The sequence below is a fragment of the Seriola lalandi genome, unplaced genomic scaffold, assembly GCF_002814215.2.
Source record: "Seriola lalandi dorsalis isolate HSWRI2012SDOR001 ecotype SW California unplaced genomic scaffold, Sedor1 jcf7180002052129, whole genome shotgun sequence".
In the NCBI taxonomy this organism is placed as follows: Eukaryota; Metazoa; Chordata; class Actinopteri; order Carangiformes; family Carangidae; genus Seriola; species Seriola lalandi.
Window position 1 is genome coordinate 978,676 of NW_019522682.1, and position 7,410 is coordinate 986,085.

The following is a 7,410-nucleotide window of genomic DNA, read 5'->3' on the forward strand; positions in this document are numbered from 1 at the left end:
CTTTGCCACTGACTCTACTCTGACTCCCCCCCGACAGCATGCCCCCACTGCTGAAAAAAATCCTAGAGGAAACACTGCTGTACAATATAAGTCTCTGACTAACCATTTCTGTTCTTATTATAAGGTGATGTCTTGCTTGTTTTGTCCGACCACCAGTGTTATAAAACAGAAAAAGCAACATATCCTCACATTTGAGAGACTGGAACTAGTGAATACGTGGTTCTCCTGCTACTCCTGCTTGACAAATGACTGAAAGAATTAATTGATAATGAAGATTGTTGCTGATTAATGATGATGAAGTGATCACAACTAGGCTGCAACTGGAGCTTCCATTTTCATTATTGCTTTATCTCCTGATTATCTTGTCTGAAAACTGTGAAAAATGTGCATTACTATTCAATTTACAGTAACCCAAGTCATTGTTGATTACTCTTCCATAAATTGCCAGATTGGTGAATTAATCACTGCAGCACTGACACAATGAGTTTTTTTTTTCATTTACGTTTAATCTGATGTTTATTTTTTTCCATTAATACATTTTTTACGTTCTATACATTTTCAAAAACTGGTGAGAGTCTCCTGGAGTGATGTCTTCAAACTAACTGATTTCTTTCTCTCCAAAACACAAATATATGCAGTTCATGATGAAGTAAAACAAAGAAAATCATTTTAATAAGAGTGAAAACATAGTTTAGTGTTAGTCACACACACACAGCCTATAGGTTGGTCGCATATGTAGCTGATTACATCATGTGCTGTTTATCTCCGCTTTTACCTAGAAGTGGAGAAGTGACTGTGGCTGGTCGTTGTATGCATGTGTGTGTGTGTGTGTGTGTGTGTGTGTGTGTGTGTGTGTGTGTGCGTGTGTGTGTGTGTGCATGTGTGTGTGTGCTGGCCATTGAGCCACAGCTGGCAGCCCTCATTACAGGCAGACACAGAGGGGGAGACTTAAGTGCTCCACTGAAACACACAGAAAAAAAAACATGCTCCAGGCTAAGGAGAGAGAGAGAGCGAGAGAAAAAGAGAAAGAAAGAGATATGCAGTTCATGCAGGAGAGAGGTCAAAAAGAAGGAGAGTAGGACTATGAAAGTAAGAATTACTGTAAAGACACAGAGGATAAGTGAACCAGCAGGAATGATATCAATTTGATCTGGAATCTAAGAGAGAGACATACCAATACATTCCCCACTTTGTGAGACCTTGTTTCATGGCTGTCGATTTAAACAGAGATGATGTGATATGTCTCTACCAACTTCCAGGGAAGCTAAACTATTCCTATCAACATTTTGTCTTGTAAACACAAGACGGAAACTGATTTCCAGTGTTTGGTTGTGCGCTACAGACGCTCAGTGGTGCAAGGTTGTTACATCAGTTTCTGTCAGCAGTTGCCTGAGAGAAATGACAGAGAAGAAACACTCCTGAGAAACTGAAACTGAACTGCCACTGAGTTTTCCCTTTACTATTTTTCATGCTGAAAACAGTGGTGATGTGGGTCTGGACCCAGGACTGAAGAAGCTGAGGCCAAGTCCTCAGTACTGTGGTGTGGGACGTTTGAATAACCTGATGAGGACTTTACATTAAACAATTATACATTACACAGTATGCTACACAGGGCGGGGTTTAACAGGGGAGGGTTTAAAAACTTTTCAATCGTGAGGCCAGATAGGTGCACGGTTCTAAAGAAGGGAGGCTCATTTGAAAAATGAGAAAAATGTGTTAAGACTCAAATTAAAAGCCATAGAATAATAAACTGTAGATTATTAATGGCTTCATTTTTATTGAATAAATAAATGCCAAATCCATGAATAGATAATGAACAATGGGCCTCTGGATAAAGACATGGGAAAGACCCCCCACACAGACTGAAAGATTAGACTAGAAATGACCCTTGTCTCTCTTTGTTAGTTGTTCTTCGTGCCTTTGTGGTCATTTTTTTTGGTGGCACTCTGCAGCGAGTTCTGCCTTACATTTGTGTTGCAACCAACTTAGAAAAGAAAACTTCCATGTTTGCCTTGTTTTTTTATGCATTACAGAGTATAAATGATATTATTTATAACATCCCAAATGGGTCTGTTTTTTAAACCTCTCAGTTAAGCACTATAGGGAGTCCCAAAGCAGGTAGAAAATCCTCAAGGGTATAACAGCTTTTATGTAGAGGGAAGCACACTGATGACTAACTGAAAGAAATTCTTCAAAACAAGTGCAAACACAAATACACACACAAACACACACACACACACACAGAAACAGTAGAAAACAAGAAAGGTTGCTTATTGCTCCCTGGTTACCAGTTGGCATGGTAACTGATAAAGCACATCTGTGCTTTACGGGAATTATCATTATGGGTGAAATCAGTCTTCTGGGATGAAAGTGTCTGTTTAGTAATAAGGAATATATTGTTTTATACATATTTCATGCTCAGGCTTTGCAGCTGATCAACTTCTGACAGTGATGGATTTCCAAATGATTTTCTCATTACAGTTTCCCACGTGCACTTTATGATTTTTATTTATCATACTGTTTTATATATTTCAGGTTTATGTGGGAAGGCCAGATCAAAAAATATGCCGTGAGAAGTAAGAGATCAGAGCTGAGGGATGATGTAGAAGACGACATATTGATGAGGCCTGTGCGTAGAGCAAAAAGCCTCTTAACACCACTTATCTACAGTAATACCTGCACATCAGCAGACATGCAGCCCTGCATTCAAACCTACAGTAAATTCACCGTCAAGAATAAAATTAGCGCTGGAACATTCAAACCCAGTGTCTCTCCGTCTCTCTCCATGGTGCTGAACATGTAAACCCACTCTCTCTCTCTGAGTCTCTCTACCTTGTGCTAAAACATTCGCTCACAGTGGCTGCATCTTAGTTCATGACTGTCCAGAGGCTGAATTCTCGTCATAACGGATCCATGAGTCTGTGCAAAATCAAAGGCTCGTCCAGATGTGGCTGAGGAACACACACACTTCTTTTGCACAAATTTGGAGGACACAAGTGTGTCTGTTGTAGATCTCAGTATCCCACAATCCACTGTGCCCAATCAATTGTGAAATGAAATTTTACAGGGAAGTTTTTCATTATCTATATACATTATATATATGTAGGACTACATGTGACAACATGAAATGTATTGTGCAAATCACTGCTCTTGAAAACACCAAATAGTGACTAAAAACCACTAATGATATATTACATTTTTCTCATTTGAGTCCAAACATTTCAATTTGATTCAAATAAAATCAATGACGACCGTGGAAATTCATGGTACACAGTGGAAAGGTAACAGAGGAATCTCACAACCCATTACCTATATATCAAAGCAGGATGAGCCTCCATTAACCAGACATGACAGAGCAGCTTCACCAAGTTCAACCCAAGAAAAAAGCAAATGAAAATTTTGTGCTCAACAAGCCTAAAAATGATGAAACAAGCTCCACACTATATGTGCGCACTGGTGCAACAGATAGAGAGGGGGACGAATTAACAATTCAACGAGCTGTTAAATGATACAGGCAGGCTCCTACATCTGTAACAGTGAAGTATGTGTAGGTAACAATTTTTTTTTTTTTTTGCCAATTCACCGTTCATCAGCAAGAAAAAGAAATTCAACAATCGCTGAGCTCCTGAAAAAAACTACAAGATACACAATTTACCAACTCAGTTTTGCAGTTCTTCACTTTTCAACTCTTCACAGAGGTCAGAGGCCATCCTATGTCAGCTCTAATTAGACTAATGACTGTCAACCACACATCATGCGATGCCCAGGTGGTGGTCCTTATTTGGACCAAGCTTATAACCCAGCATCTAAACCGGGAAATAAAGATGATAGGTTTAGGTAAAGAAACAGCATAGAAGGAATTAAAAGCAGTGCTGTTATTTCTAGGATTTGATGACAACAAACAAAATTCAAACTCATAAAGCTAAAGATAACTTTTATTTTCTCAGGTCTTTAATGATACACAAACAGTCTCTCCATGTTTCTGAAACATGGCAATTCAATATTTGTCCTGATAGGCCATTTTATGACCCACCACTACTGCTTCTTAAACCACTGCTACCACCAATCCTGCCACGATATGTACTGTGCCACTGCAGACTGCACACCCAATCATAGAGTACGACCTCGTAACCACACTGAATCACCATGGAAACCACCTTATAGACTCCAGTAACCACCCAGATTGACCATAGTAACCACGGTATATACCCTAGCAACAACCTTGCAACTATTTGAAAACACCCTAACAACCAATCAGAGTAACTATTTGAGTCACCTTAATACACCGAATTGCCAAACACCTGCCAGCCTACATCTGCTAACAATTACAACACATTAGGATCCTAAAAAATGTTAGTGTTCTGTGTATGACGTTAATTGACAAACGAGAAGCACACAAGAATAGTCTATTCACAGTGAATAAAGCCATTGTGACCTGAAGACACAGAATGAAAAGCGGATATAAAAACATGAATCATCCCTCTTTTAATGCCCTCCACAATCAATAACTCACTTTGTTTTGCTAAGTGCACACGTGTATGTGTGTCTGTGTGTGTGCATTTGCCTGTGAAGGGATGATTTGATGACTGTGTAGACAGACGGTCGGGCAGGGAGCAGGCACAAGAAGAAGCTATGAGTTTTAATATCCCTTTATCATCACCACAATATATCCATGTGGGCGCCAGACACTGGCACAGGAAATACGGAGGGTGATGCTATCGTCTGTCACTTGCTCACACACACACACACACACCACACACACACACACACACACACACACACACACACACACACACACAGAGCAGTATTGTCGCACACAGGTATCATGTAAGTATGTTCAAGCAGGTTTCGGAGAATAGAGAAAGGAAAATAGACAAATACATCCACAAACACACATTCATACAAAAGCAACAAAGCAAACGCACAAGAGTTCAACCATACCTGCTGTAGGTGCACAGATTCTCACGTTCACGATACAAGAACCCACTTCCTCTGAGACTCATCAAATATATCTCAGGATCCTGTGATTAAGCCTTTATCGCTGGATTATGAATAGAACCTGAACTAATTTAACCTTGAAGAGACAATGGCAGAACAAGACAGCGAGATCAGACTGATTCATGCTGTCCATCTAAATCCAAATAAAGAAACACATACTTCTATTCTATAAAAGAATTAATTCATTAATTTAAAAAAAAAATGCACGTGCTCAAACGTGACTGTGTGACTGATAATCATGTTCATTCCCTGGTAAACGGACATGCTTTTTAGAACTGAATCACTCTTCCCTCCTCACGCTTCCACAGTTGAGCTTTCATAAACATGAATGGAAGTGTGAAGTGGCCAATGAATGAACACAACTTTACGCCCCTCTGGCAGAAATTAAAGCTCCACTAATCAAATGGGTGCATGTAATGTGGAAGGGGTCGCTTGCAGAGATTAACCCACAGAGAATTAACAACAACCCTGCAGCTATGTGGAGCTTTTTATGCCTCTTTTAGCTCATTGTTTTGGTTCATTTCACAGTCAGGTTCAGTCTCACTGCTCCTCTTAAACTTAGTTTCCAGCAGCAGCAGGCAGATTCCATTATAAACACACTGTAGCAAATACTAGTTGGACAAGAAAGTGGAATATCTAGCAGCTAAATGTTTTCTTCTCAGGAATCTGCAGGGACCAAATCAGAGCTAATAGGAGAGTGAATATTGGAGTTACATTCATCAGGTGGACAGAAACAAGACTAAATAATGCTAATGTTGCTATAGGATGTGTAAATAGGAAGCTGCCTGCCAACAGATTAGCTGTAACAACTTTCAAAGCCAACAACTGTGTTGTTTGCGGCGAGCTTGTTTTGGCGCTTTAAAACATGATTAATTTAGCTTTGAGAGAACAGTGAGATGTTTTGGGGAAAGTGCTTATTTGCTTCAAGTTTGCAACAAGTTCTAGCTTGTTTAAAGAAAGAGTTGGATGGAGAAAATGAAAACATCTGAAATGAAACAGAGATGGACTCAGGCAGGAAGATGTGGCTGAGAAAAAGATAGGAAAATGGTGACACGCCGCTTCCTCGTGAGGCTGAGTGATGTAGTTTAATTACTGCGACCCTCCCCAGCTGGGGGCCGGGGGCTGTGATTGAGTTTTTCACACATCCAGGATGTGTGTGTAAGAGGAGACTGGGGCTCCCAGAGGACAGACAAGAGAACATGGTGCTGACAACCTGACTGAATAACTGCCTCCCTGCCTGTCTGTCTGAACACTACCAGCTGGTCACGGACTGTCTGTCTGCCTCTCCACCTGTCTCTCTGCTCGCTTTTCTGCATCACATTTTAACAGAACCAACTGGTGAATATTTTAATTCAATACCTGCTTGCTGAACTGGCACTGTTGTATTATGTATGTCGACCCGCCTGTGTGCCATTTCTGCTCAGTAAATAGAATAAGGGGTGAGAATTAAACCTGAACCAGCCCAAAGACTCTTTTTAAACCTTTGGAAACAAAACTGAAAATAAAATTTAAAAAAAAAATGCATATTTGTAGTTTTATTTTTTGACAGATTTCCCTCACCAGCCTCTCATACTCTGGGTACTTGTGAAAGCATCATATCAGTGTATGGCTTTAAAGCTTTATTAATATCTTTCTGTGTCTACTAGACCACTATCAACATAATCTCAAATTACATTGATCTGCTGTTTGCTTCAGACTCAAAGGCCCACGGATGAAATTGTTGGTTGACTGGTTCAACTGCTCTTGACAACTACTGACCAGATTGCTATGGATTGTGGTATGGACGCTCATGTTCCCCTGAGGATTATGGTAAACAAACCTTTTTTTGTCTAGTACCACAATTGCATCCATATTTCCTCTCTCTGCTAGTTCGGTCCATGACACGGCATTTTGAAAACAACTTAGGAGGTTTTGACAAAACACGCTGAGGATTAGATTTGGATGATCAGGCAGTAGACCTCTTTAGATGATATTTCTACACAATCTTCAGTCTATGTCTTTGTAGCAAACCACTGAGCGTGAGCACTTCACGGAAATTTAATCAAAATGCAAAATTATTTCATTAATGTGGTGAAGTGACCTGATTTTCCAGCTATTTTAATTTACCAGATTTGACAAAAACAATCAAATTAATTTCCCAAAAAATGTTCTGTATGGCAATGCATGTTGATATGGTGATGTAAAATTACAGGAGCAAAATAGTCTACACCTGTACAATCTGAGTCTAGTCTAGTGTTTGTACTTCTGCATGTCTGTCTGTCTGTTTCTTTCTCAAGAATTGGGTTTTAGAGCTATAATTGCATCATATAAAAAAAAAGTCAAAATTATCTTGAAAATGTACACACACACACACACACACACACACACACACACACAAAACATACAGATTAGAAAATAAGCCTCATCATTACA

The 7,410-nt window shown here is 39.7% G+C and overlaps 1 protein-coding gene across 3 annotated transcripts in view; it reads right to left on the bottom strand.

Annotated features, from left to right (window-relative positions):
* The window catches only part of cacna1bb (calcium channel, voltage-dependent, N type, alpha 1B subunit, b), a 167,903-nt gene that overhangs the window by 105,493 nt on the left and 55,000 nt on the right, over window positions 1-7,410 (bottom strand). The gene's annotated exons all lie outside the window — the stretch shown is intronic.